Raw genomic sequence first — 24,599 nt, 5'->3', positions numbered from 1 at the left:
CCCTTTTCCTAATCTGTCACCATTCAGATAATAGTCTGTCTCTCTGTTTTTACCACCAAAGTGGATAACCTCACATTTATCCACATTATACTTCATCTGCCATGCATTTGCCCACTCACCTAACCTATCCAAGTCGGTCTGCAGCCTCATAGCATCCTCCTCGCAGCTCACACTGCCACCCAACTTAGTGTCATCCGCAAATTTGGAGATACTACATTTAATCCCCTCGTCTAAATCATTAATGTACAATGAACACAGCTGGGGCCCCAGCACAGAACCTTGCGGTACCCCACTAGTCACTGCCTGCCATTCTGAAAAGTACCCATTTACTCCTACTCTTTGCTTCCTGTCTGACAACCAGTTCTCAATCCATGTCAGCACACTACCCCCAATCCCATGTGCTTTAACTTTGCACATTAATCTCTTGTGTGGGACCTTGTCGAAAGCCTTCTGAAAGTCCAAATACAACATATCAACTGGTTCTCCCTTGTCCACTCTACTGGAAACATCCTCAAAAAATTCCAGAAGATTTGTCAAGCATGATTTCCCTTTCACAAATCCATGCTGACTTGGACCTATCATGTCACCTCTTTCCAAATGCGCTGCTATGACATCCTTAATAATTGATTCCATCATTTTACCCACTACCGATGTCAGGCTGACCGGCCTATAATTCCCTGTTTTCACTCTCCCTCCTTTTTTAAAAAGTGGGGTTACATTGGCTACCCTCCACTCCATAGGAACTGATCCAGAGTCAATGGAATGTTGGAAAATGACTGTCAATGCATCCGCTATTTACAAGGCCACCTCCTTAAGTACTCTGGGATGCAGTCCATCAGGCCCTGGGGATTTATCGGCCTTCAATCCCATCCATTTCCCCAACACAATTTCTCGACTAATAAGGATTTCCCTCAGTTCCTCCTCCTTACTGGACACTCTGACCCCTTTTATATCCGCAAGGTCGTTTGTGTCCTCCTTAGTGAATACCGAACCAAAGTACTTGTTCAATTGGTCCGCCATTTCTTTGTTCCCCGTTATGACTTCCCCTGATTCTGACTGCAGGGGACCTACGTTTGTCTTTACTAACCTTTTTCTCTTTACATATCTATAGAAACTTTTGCAGTCCGTCTTAATGTTCCCAGCAAGCTTCCTCTCGTACTCTATTTTCCCTGCCCTAATCAAACCCTTTGTCCTCCTCTGCTGAGTTCTAAATTTCTCCCAGTCCCCGGGTTCACTGCTATTTCTGGCCAATTTGTATGCCACTTCCTTGGCTTTAATACTATCCCTGATTTTCCTTGATAGCTACGGTTGAGCCACCTTCCCTTTTTTATTTTTACGCCAGACAGGAATGTACAATTGTTGTAGTTCATCCATGCGGTCTCTAAATGTCTGCCATTGCCCATCTACAGTCAACCCCTTAAGTATTATTCGCCAATCTATCCGGGCCAATTCACGCCTCATACCTTCAAAGTTATCCTTCTTTAAGTTCTGGACCATGGTCTCTGAATTAACTGTTTCATTCGCCGTCCTAATGCAGAATTCCACCATATTATGGTCACTCTTCCCCAAGGGGCCTCGCACAACGAGATTGCTAATTAATCCTCTCTCATTACACAACACCCAGTCTAAGATGGCCTCCCCTCTGGTTGGTTCCTCGACATATTGGTCTAGAAAACCATCCCTTATGCACTCCAGTAAATTCTCCTCCACCTTATTGCTTCCAGTTTGGTGAGCCCAATCTATGTGCATATTAAAGTCACCTATTATAACTGCTGCACCTTTATTGCATGCACCCCTAATTTCCTGTTTGATGCCCTCCCCAACATCACTACCACTGTTTGGAGGTCTGTACACAACTCCCACGAACGTTTTTTGCCCTTTGGTGTTCTGCAGCTCTACCCATATAGATTCCACATCATCCAAGCTAATGTCCTTCTGAACTGTTGCATTGATCTCCTCCTTAACCAGCAATGCTACCCCACCTCCTTTTCCTTTTATTCTATCCTTCCTGAATGTTGAGACAGACTATTATCTGAATGGTGACAGATGAGGAAAAGGGGAGATGCAACGAGACCTGGGTGTCATAGTACATCAGTCATTGAAGGTTAGCATGCAGGTACAGCAGGCGGTTAAGAAAGCAAATGGCATGTTGGCCTTCATAGCGAGGGGATTTGAGTACAGGTGCAGGGAGGTGTTACTACAGTTGTACAGGGCCTTGGTGAGGCCACAACTGGAGTATTGTGTACAGTTTTGGTCTCCTAATTTGAGGAAGGACATTCTTGCTATTGAAGAAGTGCAGCGAAGGTTCACCAGACTGATTCCCGGGATGGCGGGACTGACATATCAAGAAAGACTGGACCAACTGGGCTTGTATTCACTGGAGTTCAGAAGAATGAGAGGGGATCTCATAGAAACGTCTAAAATTCTGACGGGTTTGGACAGGTTAGATGCAGGAAGAGTGTTCCCAATGTTGGGGAAGTCCAGAACCAGGGGTCACAGTCTAAGGATAAGGGGTAAGCCATTTAGGACCGAGATGAGGAGAAACTTCTTCACCCAGAGAGTGGTGAGCCTGTGGAATTCTCTACCACAGAAAGTTGTTGAGGCCAATTCACGAAATATATTCAAAACGGAGTTAGATATAGTCCTTACTCCTCGGGGGATCAAGGGGTATGGTGAGAAAGCAGGAATGGGGTACTGAAGTTGCATGTTCCGCCATGAACTCATTGAATGGCGGTGCAGGCTAGAAGGGAGAATGGCCTACTCCGGCACCTATTTTCTGTCTTTCTATGTTTCTAAAAGATTAAGGTCACACTTTACTTTGAGCTCACAGTGTTCAGACTCTTTCTCCATACACAACTGGCGACGAGATACAGATAGCGAACCCAAAGTTGCAGAGAACAGTGGTAATATGGAGAAATTTTCGGAGGGAGATGATTGGGAAACTTTTGTGGAGCGACTCGACCAATACTTCGTGGCCAATGAGCTGGATGGGGAAGAGCTTGCTGCCAAACGAAGGGCGATCATCCTCACCGTCTGTGGGGCACCAACGTATGGCCTCATGAAGAATCTGCTCACTCCAGCGAAACCCACGGAGAAATCGTGCAATGATTTGTGCACACTGGTCCGCGAGCATTTGAAGCCGAAGGAAAGCGTTCTGATGGTGAGGTACTGGTTCTACACCTGCAAAAGGTCTGACACCAGGAAGTGGAGAGTTATGTCGCCGAGCTGAGACACCTTGCAGGACATTGCGAATTTGAAGGACATTTGGAGCACATGCTCAGAGACTTTTTCGTACTTGGCATTGGCCATACTTCGCAAACTTTTGACTGTAAAGATCCCAACCTTGAGTAAGGCCATAGCGATAGCCCAGGCGTTCATTGCCACCAGTGACAATACTAAGCAAATCTCTCAGCACACAAGTGCTGCTACAAGTACTGTGAACAAAGTGATATTGTTTTCGAATTGTAAAGTACAGGGCAGGTCACACATACCTGCAGCTACACGTCTGCAGATGTCTCAGAGTCCACCATCGAGGGTGATGAATGCAAGGCCATTAACACCTTGTTGGCGCTGCGGGGGTGATCATCATTTCCATTCATGCCACTTCAAAGGATATGTTTGCAAGGGCTGTAGAACAATGGGACACCTCCGAGTGTGCAGGCGAGCTGCTAAGCCTGTTAAACCTGCAAACCACCACGTTGCAGAGGAGGACAGATCCTCGGAGGATCACGACGAACCAGAGCCTCAGATAGAGAAGGCAGAGGTACTTGGGGTGCACACATTCACCACGAATTATCCCCCGATAATGCTGAATGTTGAACTAAATCTACTCCCGGTGTCAATGGAGCTGGACACGGGCGCTAGCCAGTCCATCATGGGCAAAAAGACTTTTGAAAGGTTGTGGTACAACAAGGCCTCAAGGCCAGTCTTAACTCCAGTTCGCACGAGACTAAGAACTTACACTAAAGAACCGATTCCTGTAATCGGCAGTGCTACCATAAAGGTCTCCTGCGATGGAGCGATGCACAAGCTACCACTCTGGGTGGTACTGGGCGATGGTCCCACGCTGCTCAGCAGGAGCTGGCTGGGAAACATACGCTGGAACTAGGACGACGTCCGAGCGCTATCACCAGCTGACGACACTTTGTGTGCCCAGGTCTTAAACAAATTTCCTTCGCTGTTCGAACCAGGTATCGGAAAATTCCAAGGAGCAAAAGTGCAGATCCACCTAATTCCGGGGGCGTGACCCATCCATCACAAGGCGAGAGCAGTACTGTACATGATGAGAGAAAGGGTAGAGATCGAGGTAGACCGGCTGCAATGAGAGGGCACCATTTCACCGATCGAGATCAGCGAGTGGGCCAGTCCAATCGTCCCAGTCCTCAAGGGAGAGGGCACTGTCAGAATCTGTGGCGATTACTGAGTAACCATCAACCGTTTATCACTGCTGGACCAATAACCACGACCAAAAGCCGACAACATCTATGCAACACTGGCGGGAGGAAAGACGTTCACGAAGCTGGATCTGACTTCAGCCGGAACTGGAGGAATCATCGAAGGCCCTCACCTGCATCAACACGCACAAAGGTCTTTTTGTTTACAACAGATGCCCGTTTGGAATCTGATCAGCGGCGGCGATATTCCAGAGAAACATGGAAAGTTTACTGTAGTCGGTCCCGCACACCGTGGTCTTCCAGGACGACATCTTGGTCACAGGTCGGAACACAGTCGAGCACCTGCAGAACCTGGAGGAGGTTCTTAGTCGACTCAACCGCATGGGGCTCAGGTTAAAATGCTCGAAGTGCGTTTTCCTGGCATCTGAAGTGGAGTTCCTGGGAAGGAGGATTGTGGCGGATGGCACCAGGCCCATCAACGCAAAGACAGAGACAATCGAGAACGCACCGAGGCCACAGAACGTGACGGAGCTGTGGTCGTTTCTGGGAGTCTTGAACTACTTTGGTAACTTCTTACCGGGTCTCAGCACCCTGCTCGAACCACTACATGTCTTACTACGAAAAGGGGACGAATGGGTTTGGGGTATGGCGAGAAAGCAGGAATGGGGTACTGAAGTTCAGCCATGAACTCATTGAATGGTGGGGCAGGCTCAAAGGGCCGAATGGCCTACTCCTGCACCTATTTTTCTAAAAGCCAAGTAAATGCCTTTGTAAAAGCGAAAAAATTGTTATGCTCAAACAAATTGCTTGCGTTGTATGATCCATGTAAGCGTTTGGTACCAGCATGTGATACGTCGTCACATGGCATCGGCTGTGTATTGCAACAAGCTAATGATTTTGTGAAACTGCAACCGGTTGCTTATGCATCCAGGAGTCTGTCTAAGGCCGAGAAAGCCTACAGCATGATTGAAAAAGAAGCGTTAGCATGTGTCTATGGGGTAAAGAAAATGCACCAATACCTGTTTGGGCTAAAATTCGAATTGGAAACTGACCATAAGCCACTTATAGCCCTGTTTTCCAAGAGTAAAGGGATAGAAACATAGAAACACAGAAAATAGGTGCAGGAGTAGGCCATTCGGCCCTTCTAACCTGCACCGCCATTCAATGAGTTCATGGCTGAACATGCAACTTCAGTACCCCATTCCTGCTTTCTCACCATACCCCTTGATTCCCCTAGTAGTAAGGACTTCATTGAACTCCTTTTTGAATATATTTAGTGAATTGGCCTCAACAACTTTCTGTGGTAGAGAATTCCACAGGTTCACCACTCTCTGGGTGAAGAAGTTTCTCCTCATCTCGGTCCTAAATGGCTTACCCCTTATCCTTAGACTGTGACCCCTGGTTCTGGACTTCCCCAACATTGGGAACATTCTTCCTGCATCTAACCTGTCTAACCCCGTCAGAATTTTAAACGTTTCTATGAGGTCCCCTCTCATTCTTCTGAACTCCAGTGAATACAAGCCCAGTTGATCCAGTCTTTCTTGATATGTCAGTCCCGCCATCCCGGGAATCAGTCTGGTGAACCTTCGCTGCACTCCCTCAATAGCAAGAATGTCCTTCCTCAGGTTAGGAGACCAAAACTGTACACAATACTCCAGGTGTGGCCTCACCAAGGCCCTGTACAACTGTAGCAACACCTCCCTGCCCCCGTACTCAAATCCCCTCGCTATAAAGGCCAATATGCCATTTGCTTTTTAACCGCCTGCTGTACCTGCATGCCAACCTTCAATGACTGATGTACCATGACACCCAGGTCTCTTTGCACCTCCCCTTTTCCTAATCTGTCACCATTCAGATCATAGTCTGTCTCTCTGTTTTTACCACCAAAGTGGATAACCTCACATTTATCCACATTATACTGCATCTGCCATGCATTTGCCCACTCACCTAACCTATCCAAGTCGCTCTGCAGCCTCATAGCATCCTCCTCGCAGCTCACACTGCCACCCAACTTAGTGTCATCCGCAAATTTGGAGATACTACATTTAATCCCCTCGTCTAAATCATTAATGTACAATGAACACAGCTGGGGCCCCAGCACAGAACCTTGCGGTACCCCTCTAGTCACTGCCTGCCATTCTGAAAAGTACCCATTTACTCCTACTCTTTGCTTCCTGTCTGACAACCAGTTCTCAATCCATGTCAGCACACTACCCCCAATCCCATGTGCTTTAACTTTGCACATTAATCTCTTGTGTGGGACCTTGTCGAATGCCTTCTGAAAGTCCAAATATACCACATCAACTGGTTCTCCCTTGTCCACTCGACTGGAAACATCCTCAAAAAATTCCAGAAGATTTGTCAAGCATGATTTCCCTTTCACAAATCCATGCTGACTTGGACCTATCTTGTCACCTCTTTCCAAATGCGCTGCTATGACATCCTTAATAATTGATTCCATCATTTTACCCACTACCGATGTCAGGCTGACCGGTCTATAATTCCCTGTTATCTCTCTCCCTCCTTTTTTAAAAAGTGGGGTTACATTGGCTACCCTCCACTCCATAGGAACTGATCCAGAGTCAATGGAATGTTGGAAAATGATTGTCAATGCATCCACTATTTCCAAGGCCACCTCCTTAAGTACTCTGGGATGCAGTCCATCAGGCCCTGGGGATTTATCGGCCTTCAATCCCATCAATTTCCCCAACACAATTTCCCAACTAATAAGGATTTCCCTCAGTTCCTCCTCCTTACTAGACCCTCTGACCCCTTTTATATCCGGAAGGATGTTTGTGTCCTCCTTAGTGAATACCGAACCAAAGAACTTGTTCAATTGGTCTGCCATTTCTTTGTTCCCCGTTATGACTTCCCCTGATTCTGACTGCAGGGGACCTACGTTTGTCATTACTAACCTTTTTCTCTCTACATATCTGTAGAAACTTTTGCAATCCGCCTTAATGTTCCCTGCAAGCTTCTTCTCCTACTCCATTTTCCCTGCCCTAATCAAACCCTTTGTCCTCCTCTGCTGAGTTCTAAATTTCTCCCAGTCCCCGGGTTCGCTGCTATTTCTGGCCAATTTGTATGCCACTTCCTTGGCTTTAATACTATCCCTGATTTCCCTAGATAGCCACGGTTGAGCCACCTTCCCTTTTTTATTTTTACGTCAGACAGGAATGTACAAATGTTGTAGTTCATCCATGCGGTCTCTAAATGTCTGCCATTGCCCATCCACAGTCAACCCCTTAAGTATCATTCGCCAATCTATCTTAGCCAATTCACGCCTCATACCTTCAAAGTTAGCCTTCTTTAAGTTCTGGACCATGGTCTCTGAATTAACTGTTTCATTCTCCATCCAAATGCAGAATTCCACCATATTATGGTCACTCTTCCCCAAGGGGCCTCGCACAATGAGATTGCTAATTAATCCTCTCTCATTACACAACACCCAGTCTAAGATGGCCTCAACCCTTGTTGGTTCCTCGACATATTGGTCTAGAAAACCATCCCTTATGCACTCCAAGAAATCCTCCTCCACCGTATTGCTTCCAGTTTGGTGAGCCCAATCTATGTGCAGATTAAAGTCACCCATTATAACTGCTGCACCTTTATTGCATGCACCCCTAATTTCCTGTTTGATGCCCTCCCCAACATCACTACCAGTGTTTGGAGGTCTGTACACACCAACACATCGCCCGCCTCCCGGAGATGGGCGCTTACGTTGTCCGCATACAACTACGCCATCCGCCACAGGCCAGGCACAGAAAACTGCGCTGATGCTCTCAGTAGGCTGCCATTGCCCACCACGGGGGTGGAAATGGCGCAGCCCGCAGATCTAGCCATGGTTATGGAAACATTTGAGAGTGAGCAATCACCCGTCACTGCCCGGCAGATCAAAACCTGGACAAGCCAGGACCTCTTATTATCTCTAGTCAAAAGCTGTGTGCTTCACGGGAGCTGGTCCAGTGTCCCAGTGGAAATGTCGGAAGAGATAAAGCCGTTCCAGCGGCGCAAAGATGAAATGTCTATACAGGCAGACTGCCTTCTGTGGGGCAATCGAGTAGTGGTCCCCAAGAAGGGCACAGACACCGTCATCAACGATCTCCACAGTACTCTCACACAGGCATCGTAATGATGAAAGCGATAGCCAGATCCCACGTGTGGTGGCCTGGTATCGATGCGGATTTAGAGTCCTGTGTTCTCAGATGTAATACATTGGTTCCGGTCCTGCACCTGGGCAGGACCGGAACCAATGTCCGAGGGGGAGTGTTTGCTCGTGCTGTTAGGGAGGAGTTGAGTTAATATGGCAGGGGGATGGAAACCAATGCAGGGAGACAAAGGGAAACAAAATGGAGACAAAAGCAAAAGACAGAAAGGAGATGAGTAAAAGTGGAGGGCAGAGAAACCCAAGGCAAAAAACAAAAAGGGCCAATGAACAGCAAAATTCTAAAGGGTCAAAGTGTGATAAAAAGGCAAGCCTGAAAGCTCGGTGCCTCAATGCGAGGAGTATTCGGAACACAGGAGAGGGCTCTGAGCTAGTTAGAGTGGGTGAGAGCTCAGATGAACAGGCCCCAAGAAAGAATGCAAAAGGCAGGAGGTAACAGAGCAGAGTTGCACTGGGGTAAGTGTAAACCACAAGGTGATAGGAAGGGACAATATGTATGAATATAAAGGGGCTGCAGGAGGGGTCAAAACTAAAAATCATGGTTTAAAAACTAGTATTAAAACACTCTACCTAAACGCACGCAGCATTCGAAATAAAGTAAATGAGTTGACGGCACAAATCATTACAAATGATATGATTTGGTGGCCATTACAGAAACGTGGTTGCAGGGTGGCCAAGACTGGGAATTAAACACACAGGGGTATCTGACAATTCGGAAAGATAGACAAGAAGGGAAAGGAGGTGGGGTAGCTCTGTTAATAAAGGATGATATCAGGGCAGTTGTGAGAGACAATATTGGTTCTAATGAACAAAATGTTGAATCATTGTGGGTGGAGATTAGAGATAGTAAGGGGAAAAAGTCACTGGTGGGCGTAGTTTATAGGCCCCCAAATAATAACTTCACAGTGGGGCGGACAATAATCAAGGGAATAATAGAGGCATATGAAAAAGGAACGGCAGTAATCATGGGGGATTTTAACCTACATATCGATTGGTCAAATCAAATCGCACGGGGTAGCCTTGAGGAGGAATTCATAGAATGCATACGGGATTGTTTCTTAGAACTGTATGTTACAGAACCTACAAGGGAGCAAGCTATCTTAGATCTGGTCCTGTGTAATCAGATAGGAATAATAAACGATCTCCTAGTAAAAGATCCTCTCGGAATGAGTGATCACAGTATGGTTGAATTTGTAATACAGATTGAGGGTGAGGAAGTAGTGTCTCAAACGAGCGTACTATGCTTAAACAAAGGGGACTACAGTGGGATGAGGGCAGAGTTGGCTAAAGTAGACTGGAAACACAGACTAAACGGTGGCACAATTGAGGAACAGTGGAGGACTTTGAAGGAGTTCTTTCATAGTGCTCAACAAAAATATATTCCAGTGAAAAAGAATTGTGGTAAGAGAAGAGATAACCAGCCATGGATAACCAAAGAAATAAAGGAGAGTATCAAATTAAAAACCAATGTGCATAAGGTGGCCAAGGTTAGTGGGAAACTAGAAGATTGGGAAAATTTTAAACGACAGCAAAGAATGACTAAGAAAGCAATATAGAAAGGAAAGATAGATTACGAAATTAAACTTGCGCAAAAAATAAAAACGGATAGTAAAAGCTTTTACCGATATATAAAACGGAAGAGAGTGACTAAAGTAAATGTTGGTCCCTTAGAAGATGAGAAGGGGGATTTAATAATGGGAAATGTGGAAATGGCTGAGACCTTAAACAATTATTTTGCTTCGGTCTTCACAGTGGAAGACACAAAAACCATGCCAAAAATTGCTGGTCACAGGAATGTGGGACGGGAGGACCTTGAGACAATCACTATCACTAGGGGGGTATTGCTGGACAGGCTAATGGGACTCAAGGTAGACAAGTCCCCTGGTCCTGATGAAATGCATCCCAGGGTATTAAAAGAGATGGCAGAAGTTATAGCAGATACATTCGTTATAATCTACCAAAATTCTCTGGACTCTGGGGAGGTACCAGCGGATTGGAAAGCAGCTAATGTAACACCTCTGTTTAAAAAAGGGGGTAGACAAAAGGCAGGTAACTATAGGCCGGTTAGTTTAACATCTGTAGTGGGGAAAATGCTTGAAGCTATCATTAAGGAAGAAATAGCGGGACATCTAGATAGGAACAGTGCAATTAAGCAGAGGCAACATGGATTCATGAAGGGGAAATCATGTTTAACTAATTCTTTGAGGATATAACGAGCATGGTGGATAGAGGTGTACCGATGGATGTGGTGTATTTAGATTTCCAAAAGGCATTCGATAAGGTGCCACACAAAAGGTTACTGCAGAAGATAAAGGTACGCGGAGTCAGAGGAAATGTATTCGCATGGATCGAGAATTGGCTGGCTAACAAAAAGCAGAGAGTTGGGATAAATGGGTCCTTTTCAGGTTGGAAATCAGTGGTTAGTGGTGTGCCACAGGGATCAGTGCTGGGACCATAACTGTTTACAATATACATAGATGACCTGGAAGAGGAGACAGAGTGTAGTGTAACAAAATTTGCAGATGACACAAAGATTAGTGGGAAAGCGGGTTGTGTAGAGGACACAGAGGCTGCAAAGAGATTTAGATAGGTTAAGCCAATGGGCTAAGGTTTGGCAGATGGAATACAATGTTGGAAAGTGTGAGGTCATCCACCTTGGGAAAAAAACAGTAAAAGGGAATATTATTTGAATGGGGAGAAATTACAACATGCTGCGGTGCAGAGGGACCTGGGGGTCCTTGTGCATGAATCCCAAAAAGTTAGTTTGCAGGTGCAGCAGGTAATCAGGAAGGCGAATGGAATGTTGGCCTTCATTGCGAGAGGGATGGAGTACAAAAGCAGGGAAGTCCTTCTGCAACTGTATAGGGTATTGGTGAGGCCGCACCTGGAGTACTGCGTGCAGTTTTGGTCACCTTCCTTAAGGAAGGATATACTGGCTTTGGAGGGGGTACAGAGACGATTCACTAGGCTGATTCCGGAGATGAGGGGGTTACCTTATGATGATAGATTGAGTAGACTGGGTCTTTACTCGTTGGAGTTCAGAAGGATGAGGGGTGATCTTATAGAAACATTTAAAATAATGAAAGGGATAGACAAGATAGAGGCAGAGAGGTTGTTTCCACTGGTCGGGGAGACTAGAACTAGGGGGCACAGCCTCAAAATACGGGGGAGTCAATTTAAAACTGAGTTGAGAAGAAATTTCTTCTCCCAGAGGGTTGTGAATCTGTGGAATTCTCTGCCCAAGGAAGCAGTTGAGGCTAGCTCATTGAATGTTTTCAAGTCACAGATAGATAGATTTTTAACCAATAAGGGAATTAAGGGTTACGGGGAGCGGGCGGGTAAGTGGAGCTGAGTCCACGGCCAGATCAGCCATGATCTTTTTGAATGGCGGAGCAGGCTCGAGGGGCTACATGGCCTACTCCTGTTCCTAATTCTTATGTTCTTATGTTCTTATGTATGTTCGCAGTTCATCAATGTACCCAGGGAGGCACTGCTAACTTTATGGTCTTGGCCCTCCAAACCGTGGTCCAGGGTACACATCAACTATGCAGGCCCTTTCTTGGCTAACATTTTTCTTGTGGTTGTAGACGCGTACTCCAAGTGGATTGAATGTGAGATAATGTTGGCTAGCATGTCCGCTGCCACTACTGAAAGCCTGCGGGCCATGTTTGCCACTCACGGCTTACCCGATGTTCTGGTGAGCAACAATGGGCCATGTTTTACCAGTGCTGAATTCAAAGAATTAATAACCCGTAACGGGATCAAACATGTCACATCTGCCCCGTTTAAACCAGCGTCCAATAGTCAGGCAGAGAGAGCAGTGCAAACCATCAAGCAAGACTTGAAGAGGGTAACTTGAAGGCTCACTGCAGACTCGCCTATCCCGAGTCCTGCTCAGCTACCGCACGAGACCCCACTCACTCACTGGGATCCCACCCGCTGAACTGCTCATGAAAAGGGCACTTAAGACAAGGCTCTCGTTAGTTCACCCTGATCTACATGAACAGGTAGAGAGCAGGTGGCTTCAACAAAGTACATACCATGATAGCGCAAATGTGTCACGCGAGATTGAAATCAATGATCCTGTATTTGTATTGAATTATGGACAAGGTCCCAAGTGGCTTCCCGGCACTGTCGTGGCCAAAGAGGGGAGCAGGGTGTTTCGGGTCAAATTTTCAAATGAACTCATTCACCAGAAACACTTGGACCAAATCAAACTCAGATTCACGGACTACCCTGAGCAACCCACCTTGGACCCTACCTTTTTTGATCCCCCAACATACCCACCAGTGGCAACCGGCACCACGGTTGACCACGAAGCAGAACCCATCATCCACAGCAGCCCTGCAGGGCCCAACACACCAGGCAGCCCAGCAAGGCCAGCAGCCCAGCAGCCCAGCGAGGGCCCAACAAATGATTCAACAACACCAGCTTTCACACCGAGACGATCAACCAGGGCAAGAAGGGCCCCAGATCGACTCACATTGTAAATAGTTACACTATTGACTTTGGGGGGAATGTTATATATGTGGACTTGTATTTACTCTGTACAGCCACCAGAGGGCTCATTCCCCGGAGTCCCAAAGGATCCCATAAACCCTTGGGAGCACAGGTATTTAAGAAGGCTTCACAGGTTGGAGAGGCACTCTGGAGACCTGTAATAAAAGACTAAGGTCACACTTTACTTTGAGCTCACAGTGTTCAGTCTGACTCTTTCTCCATACACTAAGGGTACCCGCATCTTGTGTCCTTTCTGCCAAGCCCCTGCCAAGAGTGGCCTGCACCTTCTCCTCCAAGGGGCTGCAGTGATGGTAGGAATGGAAGGTATGCCTCAGCATTGGTGCAGATTGTTGGTAGGTGAGTGATTGGGGGTTGTGCATTGAACATTGTGTGAGGCTAGTGGTTCAGTTGGTAGGGGACGTCTTTGGAAGATGCATTCAGTGACCGTGACCAGTGGTCTGAGGTCATGAAGCTTCTTTGGGCACTGGAGCCAGGTGGTGGGGGTGACACCGCTGGTGATGTACTCCCACAATGTTCTTTCTGGAGACCCTCCTGGCCCCTTTGGGAAGAGGGCCAGTCATGCAGTATTGACCCCCTGCACAAAGCTGGAGTGCTGCGTGCGAGACCCTGGGGGCTAGCTGAGCCATTTGTGGTAGTGCTGCAGCAGTTTTTCTCATCTGTTGAGATTCGGAAGGTAATTCAGCATTAAGTGCTGAATGTTGACATCTGCAACTTCTTTTAGATGTAGATTATGTGTGAAAAGACAGAAAGGGCTGAAACATGTATTGACTCTGTGCGTTTTATTTTCCCTTGCTTCGGTGTGCATGGCACTTTAAATTTCAGAGCCCCTCACTGCTCACAATGCATTGTGAGCTTCACAGCCTCACACACAGACACTGAGGGAAGCTACAATGCTGCACCTGAACCACAAATTGGTCCCGGATCCCTCAGGCAACGCCACCAGGACAGCGTTGCACCCAAGGTTAGCTCTGCGCCATCTACCGCCATGCCCCCCACACCAATTTACCTCGTTTAGCGTGCCGGCCATTTCAGTCGGCTGTTAACGGCAAGGCGCCACAAAGTCGTCCGACAAAAAAAAGATGGTGGCCACAGCGCCCCAGCCGTGACAGCTTAGTGACCCGCGAAGCTGTCGTTGACATCGCCCCATGCCAATCTCGTGTCCCGCGGGGCAATTTTCCTGTGACATCATCGCAGTGTGCGCCACCACTCAGGATGAAAAGTAAGGGGCAAAGTGCAAACCTGTTTCCGCCGCGGCATCCCGGGGGCAATTCCGGGCGGATCGCTTCCGCCGCCCACCCCGGGTGATAAATCACTAGTGTCTCCGCTAACGGGGCTATACAAAAGGCTGTATAGGGCCTTCTTAACTGGGTCTTTGACTCATTATGGCTCCTATATGGCTCAGAGACGTGGACCATATACAGTAGACACCTCAAAGTGCTGCCTTCGCAAGATCCTGCACATCCACTGGGAGGACAGATGCACCAACTTCACTGTTCTTGGTCAGGCCAACATCCCCAGCATTGAAGCACTGACCACACTTGACCAGCTCCGCTGGGCAGGCCACATTGTCCACATGCCTGACATGAGACTCCCAAAGCAAGCGCTCTACTCGGAACTCCTTCACTGCAAACGAGCCAAAGGTGGGCAGAGGAAACGTTACAAGGACACCCTCAAAGCCTCCCTGATAAAGTGGACATCCCCACCGACACCTGGGAGTCCCTGGCCAAAGACCGCCCTAAGTGGAGGAAGAGCATCCGGGAGGGCGCTGAGCACCTCGAGTCTCGTCGCCGAGAGCGTGTAAAAACCAAGCGCAGGCAGCGGAAGGAGCGTGCGGCAAATCTGTCCCACCCTCCCCTTCCCTCAACCACTGTCTGTCCCTGTGACAGAGACTGTGGTTCCCGTATTGGACTGTTCAGCCAACTGAGAACTCACTTTTAGAGTGGAAGCAAATGTTATGTTCAGAGTAAATCCACAGGACTGTATTGCAAGCTCAAACTGTTGTGACCTTGGTCTCTTTATTCAGACTCCAGAGTGAATCAGCATGGTGAATCACCTTTTATACCTGCTTGCCCCAGAGTGCACAGGTGACCCTTAGGTCTCCCACAGGTGTGCCCCCTAGTGGCAAGTCTTACATTTTGGTACGGTTTACATACATACATAACATCACTTCCCCCCCCCCCCCAAAGTCTTATTTGCAAGTTATTTGCAAGTTGAGGTGATCTGGTGCCCCGTGTCCCCGGTTCGATTGCCCAGGTCGATCTCCTGACGTGGTGGGTTCATTCTCGTGGTTGGCAGCAAAGTCGATTGTGTTGGTGGGTTGCTGGGGGGCAGGTCCTTTCACAGTGGTTCCTGGTTATCTGTGGTTCGCAGTTTGGTCTGGTCCACGGTTTCACAATCAAATGCTCCATTTTCAAAACATACACTCCAAAAAAAGTTTTTTTTAAATAAAACGCGGAAGGTGGCTCAACCGTGGCTAACAAGGGAAATTAAGGATAGTGTTAAATCCAAGGAAGAGGCATATAAATTGGCCAGAAAAAGCAGCAAACCTGGGGACTGGGAGAATTTTATAACATAGCAGAGGACGACTAAGGATTTAATTAAGAGGGGGAAAATAGAGTATGAGAGGAAACTTGCTGGGAACATAAAAACTGACTGCAAAAGCTTCTATGGATATGTGAAGAGAAAAAGATGAATGAAGACAAATGTAGGTCCCTTGCAGTCAGATTCAGGTGAATTTATAATGGGGAACAAAGAAATGGTGGGCCAGTTAAACAAATACTTTGGTTCTGTCTTCACGAAGGAAGACACAAATAACCTTCCAGATGTACTAGGGGACCAAGGGTCTAGTGAGAAGGAGGAACTGAAGGCAATCCTTATTAGGCATGAAATTGTGTTAGGGAAATTGATGGGATTGAAGACCGATAAATCCCCGGGGCTTGATCGTCTGCATCCCAGAGTACTTAAGGAAGTAGCCCTAGAAATAGTGGATGCATTGGTGATCATTTTCCAACAGTCTATCGACTCTGGATCGGTTCCTATGGACTGAAGGGTAGCTAATGTAACACCACTTTTTAAGAAGGGAGGGAGAGAGAAAGCGGGTAAGTACAGACCGGTTAGCCTGACATCAGTAGTGGGGAAAATGTTAGAATCAATTATTAAAGATGAAATAACAGCACATTTGGAAAGCAGTGATGGGATCGGTCCAAGTCAGCATGGATTTATGAAAGGGAAATCCTGCTTGATAAATCTTTGAAAATTTTTTGAGTATGTAACTAGTAGAGTAGACAAGGGAGAGCCGATGGATGTGGTGCATTTGGACTTTCAAAAGGTTTTTGACATGGTCCCACACAAGAGATTGGTGTGCAAAATTAAAGCACATGGTATTGGGGGTAATGTATTGACGTGGATAGAGAACTCATTGCCAGACAGGAAGCAGAGAGTTGGATAAACGGGTCCTTTTCAGAATGGCAGGCAGTGACTAGTGGGGTGCCGCAGGGCTCAGTGCTGGGACCCCAGCTCTTTACACTATACATTAATGATTTGGATGAGGGAATTGAGTGTAATATCTCCAACTTTGCAGATGACCAGAGCTGGATGGCGGTGTGAGCTGTGAGGAGGATGCTATTAGGCTGCAGAGTGATTTGGATAGGTTAGGTGAGTGGGCAAATGCATGGCAGATGCAGTATAATGTGGATAAATGTGAGGTTATCTACGTTGGCACAAACACGAAGGCAGAATATTATCTGAATGGCAGCAGATTAGGAAAAGTGGAAGTGCAATGAGACCTGGGTGTCATGGTACATCAGTCATTGAAAGTTGGCATGCAGGTAAGCAGGCGGTGAACAAGGCAAATCGTATGTTGACCTTCATAGCGAGGGGATTTGAGTATCGGAGCAGAGAGGTCTCATTGCAGTTGTACAGGGCCTTGGTGATGCTCACCTGGAATATTGTGTTCAGTTTTGGTCTCCTAATCTGAGGAAGGACGTTCTTGCTATTGAGGGAGCGTAGCGAAGGTTCACCAGACTGATTCCCGGGTTGGCAGGACTGACATATGAGGAGAGACTGGATCGACTGGGCCTTTATTCACTGGAGTTTAGAAGGATGAGAGGGGATCTCATAGAAACGTCTGAAATTCTGACGGGAATGGACAGGTTAGATGCAGGAAGAATGTTCCCGTGCTAGTCAGAGTAGGAAACTCAGATGAATACGTGGCTTGAGGAGTCATGCAGAAGGGAGGGATTCAAATTCTTGGGACATTGGAACCCGTTCTGGGGGAGGTGGGACCAGTACAAACCGGACGGTCTGTACCTGGGCAGGACCAGAACTAATGTCCTCAGGGGAGTTTTTGCTCGTGCTGTTGGGGAGGAGTTAAACTAATATGACAGGGGGATGGGAACCTATGCAGGGAGACAGAGGGAAGTAGAATGGAGGCAGAAGCAAAAGATAGAAATCAGAAAAGTAAAAGTGGAGGGCAGAGAAACCTAAGACAAAAAGCAAAAAGGGCCACATTACAGCAAAATTCTAAAGGGGCAAAGTGTGTTAGAAAGACAAGCCTGAAGGCTCTGTGCCTCAATGCGAGGAGTATTCGGAATAAGTTAGACGAATTAACTGTGCAGATAGCAGTTAACGGTCATGATGTGGTTGGCATTACGGAGACATGGCTCCAGGGTGACCAAGGCTGGGAACTCAACATCCAGGGGTATTCAACATTTAGGAAGGATAGACAGAAAGGAAAAGGAGGCGGGGTGGCGTTGCTGGTTAAAGAGGAAATTAATGCAATACTAAGGAAGGACATTAGCCTGGATGATGTGGAATCGGTATGGGTGGAGCTACGGAATACCAAAGGGCAGAACAGTAGTAGTGAGGTTGGAGACAGCATCAAACAAGAAATAAGGGACACGTGCAATGAAGGTACAGCAGTTATCATGGGTGACTTTTGTCATGTATTCAACTGTCATTGCAATCCATGTAGAAACTGACCTAAGTTGTACACCATGAGAACACTGACCACTAGGTGGTGAACTTGTGGAGACACTTCTAACCTGGACTTTCAGGTATAAAAGGGGAAGCTCCACCCATCTTCTCCACTTCAGTGCTGGCAAATAAAGGACTGGTCACAGAGTGACCTTCTCTCTAGTATGGGCCTTGTGTGCATTTGTACTGCATAGTAAGGACATTTCATTGGCGACGAGAAACTGGGATTTAAACCACGCGAGCATGGCCACTAGCAGCACAGACGAGAGGTACTGTGTTGGTGATGATTGGGATAATTTTATTGAGAGACTACAGCAAAGTTTTGTCACTAAGGAATGGCTGGGACAGGATTCAGCCGACAAACGCAGGGCTCATCTCCTGATGGTTTGTGGATCCAGGACGTACTCCCTGATGAAGGACCTTCTAGCACCAGAGAAGCAGGCGGACAAGACTTTTAAAGAGCTCAGTAAGTTGATCGGGGAGCAGCATGCACATGGCGAGACACCGGTTTTACACACACCGGCGGCGAGAAGGGCAAAGTGTTCCTGACTTCGTGGCAGACCTCCGGTGACTGGCGAGACTATGTAAGTTCCCAGATGCATGCAGAGCGGAGATGCTGCGAGACTTTTTTAGGGCATCGGGCACGCTGGGGTTTTCAGGAAACTGATTGAAACCAAAGACTTGATCCTGGAAATGGCGGCTTTGATGGCCCAGACATTTATCTCAGGGGAGGAAGAGACCAGAATGATGTTTGACAAAAATCTTGGTTTAAATGCAGTAAATGGAGAGGGAGTCAACACTGTTAACGCGGCACACAGTTCTCCAGGCAGACAGGGGCAATCGGACATGCCCCAGCATGTAGTCGAACCCAAAGGGGGAATTCAACAGAGACAATGGCTAGCTGAACGGCGATTCATGCCATCGCAATGGACAATGCGGACAGTAATGGGGCCATCAACACCTGTCAATGGTGCATTTAAGGACAGTTACAGAGACAGTCAGAGACGATCGACTGGTAATGGACCTTTTGTTTCCAACAACGGCTCATGTTGGAGGTGTGGAGGCAAACACCCAGCCAGAGCTTGCAGGTATCAGCAATATACCTGCAGGAACTGCAACATCAGCGGTCACTTGGCGCGTATGTGCAGGAAGCCTGCAGCCAGGTTGATGTACGAGGAGGACGGGCCCGATGTAAGCCCTACGAGGCCAAATGGACACTGGGGGAAATCGCTGGAAGCTGAAGTTCAGCGAGTTCACGTGGAGCACATATACAGTTCATATACCAGGACACCACCGATAATGATGAAAGTGCTCCTCAATGGCATCCCAATATCAATGGAGCTAGACACAGGGGTCAGCCAGTCCCTGATGAGCATCAAACAGTTCGACAAGTTGTGGATGTCCAAGGCCAGGAGGCCAAAATTATTGCCAGTTGACGCACAGCTACGGACATATACAAAGGAGACCATTCCGGTGCTAGGCAGCGCCACGGTAGTCGTGACCCACAAAGATTCGGAGAACAGGTTGCCACTCTGGATTGTCCCGGGTGATGGTCCCGCACTACTGGGGAGGAGTTGGCTTGCTGTCATGAACTGGAAATGGGGCGATGTCAATGCAATTTCTTCTGTGGAGCGAATATCATGCTCATAAGTTCTGGACAAATTTGACTCATTATTTCAACCCGGCATTGGCACTTTCATGCGACCAAGATAGTGATTCACATAAACCCAGACGCCAGGCCAGTACACCACAAGGCCAGAGCGGTGCTGTGTGTGATGCGAGAAAAGATAGAAGGCGAATTGGACCGCCTGCTGAGGGAAGGCATCATCTCGCCAGTCGAATTCAGTGACTGGGCGAGCCCGATTGTGCCGGTGCTCAAGGCGGATGGGTCGGTCAGGATATGTGCCGATTACAAGGCCACCATCAATCGGGTGTCACTCCAAGACCAGTACCCGCTACCGAGAGCAGAGGACCTCTTTGCGACGCTATCCGGTGGCAAACCTTTTTCAAAATTGGACCTGACCTCAGCTTACATGACCCAGGAGCTGGCGAGTGAGTCGAAGAAGCTGACCACCATCACGACACACAAGGGATTGTTTGAGCACAACAGATGTCTGTTCGGGATTCGCTCGGCCGCCGCGATCTTTCAACGAAACATGGAAAGTCTCCTCAAGTCGAGTCCAAGGGACGGTGGTTTTTCAAGATGACATCCTCATTACGGGTTACGATACTGAAGAACACCTCCACAACCTGGAGGAGGTGCTACGTAGACTGGACCGGGTAGGTCTGCGACTGAAAAAGGCGAAGTGCGTCTTCCTAGCTCCAGAGGTAGAATTCCTGGGGATGAGGGTAGCAGCAGACGGGATCAGCCCTACTGCGTCCAAAACGGAAGCGATCCAGAGAGCACCCAGACCCCGTAATACGACGGAGCTGCGTTCGTTCCTGGGGCTCCTGAACTATTTTGGTAACTTTCTTCCCAAATTGAGCACGCTGTTCGAGCCGCGACACGTGCTCCTACACAAAGGTCGCGAATGAGTCTGGGGGACAGCCAGGAAAGGGCTTTTGATAGAGCACGCAATTTGTTATGTTCCAACAATCTGTTAACGCTATATGACCCATGTAAGAAACTTGTGTTAACGTGCGATGCGTCGTCCTATGGGGTCGGGTGTGTGTTGCAGCATGTCAATGCCAAGGGTCAGTTACAGCCGGTAGCTTATGCCTCCAGAAGTCTGTCCCAGGCAGAAAGGGGCTACGGGATGGTAGAAAAGGAGGCGCTCGCATGTGTATATGCGGTGAAGAAAATGCACCAGTACCTGTTTGGTAGGAAATTTGAGCTGGAGACAGATCACAAACCCCTAATATCCCTTTTGACCGACAACCAGGCCATAAATGCAAACGCATCGGCCCGCATACAGAGGTGGGCACTCACGTTAGCCGCCTATGACTACACAATTCGGCACAGACCGGGCACTGAAAACTGCGCCGATGCACTCAGCAGGCTCCCACTAGCCACCACTGAGGGGGCAACCGAGCATGGTGCTGAGATGGTCATGGCTGTTGAAGCTTTCGAAAGCGAAGGCTCACCCGTGACAGCCCGTCAGATTAAAATCTGGACAAATAGAGACCTGCTACTGTCTTTAGTCAAGAAATGTGTCCTGAATGGGGACTGGGCAGCTACGTACGAGGCATGCCCTGAGGAATTTAAACCATTTCACAGGCGCAAGGATGAACTCTCGGTTCAGGCCGATTGCCTACTGTAGGGAAACCGAGTAGTCATGCCCCAGAGGGGCAGAGAGATGTTCATCCGAGAACTCCACAATGAGCACCCGGGCATTGTCATGATGAAGGCAATTGCTAGGTCACACGTTTGGTGGCCAGGGATAGACGCAGACCTGGAACTTTGTGTTCGCAGGTGCAACACGTGTGCCCAGCTGGGCAATGCGCCCAGGGAAGCCCCCCTTAGCCCCTGATCCTGGCCCGCCAAGCTATGGTCACGCGTCCATGTGGACTACGCAGGTTCTCTCATGGGAAAAATGTTTTTGGTTGCAGTGGACGCCTACTCCAAATGGATCGAGTGTGACATTCTCAATTCAAGCACATCCTCTGCCACGGTAGAAAGTCTACGGGCAATGTTCGCCGCCCATGGTCAACCGGACGTCTTGGTCAGCGACAATGGCCTGTGCTTCACAAGCACTGAATTCCAGGACTTCATGGCAGGCAATGGAACTAACCATGTCAGAACGGCACCGTTCAAGCCGGCCTCAAACGGCCAGGCAGAACGAGCAGTGCAGATAATCAAACAGGGGATGCTCAGAATCCAAGGGGGTTCCCTACAAACCCGCTTATCACGCCTCCTGTTGGCCAATAGATCCCGACCACACTCGCTCACAGGGGTTCCACCCGCAGAGTTACTAATGAAAAGGACGCGCAAAACCAGGTTATCCCTTATACACCCCACTATGAAAGAAATTGTTGAGAGCAGGCGTTAGTCACAATATCACTACCATGACAGGAATGCGAGGGCGCGATGTATTGATGTCAATGATCCTGTTTTTGTCCTTAATTACGCTGCAAGGCCCAAATGGCTCGCAGGCACTGTGATTGCAAAAGAGGGAAATAGGATTCTGGTAGTTAAACTTACCAATGGACAAATCTGCCGCAAACATGTGGATCAAACTAAAAAGAGGTTCAGCAACCCCATAGAAGAAGCAGAGGAAGAACACGATGTAGAGTTCACTCCACCACAGGTGACCGAACACCGGAACCAAAGGGAGGAGAGCCCAGTGACTGCGGGCAGTCCGGACAGGCCTGAGGCACCGCAAACAGCAGACACTCAGGCCAGCGCCCAACAACCGGAGCCCCAACTCAGGCGCTCTACAAGGGAGCGTAAACCACCAGAGAGACTCAACCTGTGATCCCAATAAGACTTTGCGGGGGGAGGTGATGTCATGTATTTAACTGTCATTGCAATCCATGTATAAACTGACCTAAGTTGTACACCGTGAGAACATTGACCACGAGGTGGTGAATGTGTGGGAGACACTCCTAACCTGGACTTTCAGGTATAAAAGGGGAAGCTCCACCCACCTTCATCACTTCAGTGCTGGCTAATAAAGGTTACTGGTCACAGAGTGACCTTCTCTCTAGTATGGGCCTCGTGTGCATTTGTACTGCATAGTAAGGACATATTATTGGCGACGAGAAACTGGGATTTAAACCATGCGAGCATGGCCACTAGCAGCACAGGCGAGAGGTACTGTGTTGGGGATGATTGGGACGATTTTATTGAGAGACTACAGCAAAGTTTTGTCACGAAGGAATGGCTGGGACAGGATTCGGCCGACAAACGCAGGGCTCATCTCCTGACGGTTTGTGGATCCAGGACGTACTCCCTGATGAAGGACCTTCTAGCGCCAGAGAAGCCGGCGGACAAGACTTTTGAAGAGCTCAGTAAGTTGATCGGGGAACCATCACTTTAAACCAGTGTAATGTAGATAAATGTGAGGTTGTCCACTTTGGGGGAAAAAACACGAAGGCAGAATATTATCTGAATGACAGCAGATTAGGAAAAGGGGAAGTGCAACGAGACCTGGGTGTCATGGTTCATCAGTTATTGAAAGTTGGCATGCAGGTACAGCAGGCGGTGAAGAAGGCAAATGGCATGTTGGCCTTCATAGCTAGGGGATTTGAGTATAGGAGCAGGGAGGTCTTACTGCAGTTGTACAGGGCCTTGGTGAGGCCACACCTGGAATATTGTGTTCAGTTTTGGTCTCCTAATCTGAGGAAGGACGTTCTTCCTATTGAGGGAGTGCAGCGAAGGTTCACCAGACTGATTCCCGGGATGGCTGGACTGACATATGAGGAGAGACTGGATCAACTGGGTCTTTATACTGGAGTTTAGAGAGATGAGAGGGGATCTCATAGAAACATACAAGATTCTGATGGGACTGGACAGGTTAGATGCGGGTAGAATGGTCCCGATGTTGGTCGAGTACTGGTCGAGGCGCTCAACGAAGGCTTCCCAATCATCACCCTCAACAAATCTCTCAAGGATACCAACGGTAACCATTTCCGTGTGAAAGTTCGTGATCCATTACTCGTCGCCAATTTGTAATGTTCAGAATAAATCCACAGGACTGTATTGCAAGCTCAAACTGTTGTGATCTTGGTCTCTTTATTCAGACTCCAGAGTGAGGAAGCAGCATTGTGAATCACCTTTAATACCTGCTTGCTCAGGGTGCTCGGGTGACCCTTAGGTCTCCCACAGGTGTGCCCCTAGTGGCAAATCTTACATTTTGGCAAGGTTTAAATACATACATAACAGCAAGTAGTCCTTGATTTCGAGGGACCGCCTATGATGATGATAAAAAAGGGCAATTTCAGCCCCTAAGGAGGAACAAGGCTGGAGATTAATTACATCTCTTACAATTTTTCGGATTTTCTGTTCTCACAATCTTGTCATGTGTTTGACTCATTCAGTAACATGGCATTATAAAGCAATGCAAGCAGTTAATGCCTTTTAATGTTACTTTTCAATAGGCAAGACCTGCTTATCCTTGCATATAAGTACTTTAGTCCTCCCAACCGCTAGGTAACATTGCTAACATGTCTAACTTGTGTCTCCCAGCTACCTACACTACACTTAAACCTCCGTACTGCGTGGAGAAAGATACAATGTATTTCACCCCAATTTATTAATTTTGTATGCCTATATTTTTGCTTCTGCTCTCAACTTTATTTTGAAAATCTTTAAAATTTGGTGACTGTAATGCTACTGAAGCCACTCTCCCCATTCCGGAGGAAATCATGCTCTAAGCACTGCATGCCACTCACCAGCAAATATCTTTCAATTTTTCAAAATTGTCCCACCTCATAAGGCACAGAAACACTAACTTGCCCAATGGATTGAAAGTAATTTTATTTTGAAGCTGCATGAGCTCTTCTCTCTGCCTCATTAGTTAGATGAAGAAAGATGGGAGCAGGCTCGAGTGGAGCATATAGATTGTAAATAGTTGAGGACCCAGCGCTGATCCCTGCGGCATCCC

The sequence above is a fragment of the Pristiophorus japonicus genome, chromosome 3 (assembly GCF_044704955.1).
Source record: "Pristiophorus japonicus isolate sPriJap1 chromosome 3, sPriJap1.hap1, whole genome shotgun sequence".
NCBI lineage: Eukaryota > Metazoa > Chordata > Chondrichthyes > Pristiophoridae > Pristiophorus > Pristiophorus japonicus.
The sequence above is the reverse complement of the archived record's forward strand: the minus strand, read 5'-3'. Positions refer to the sequence as shown.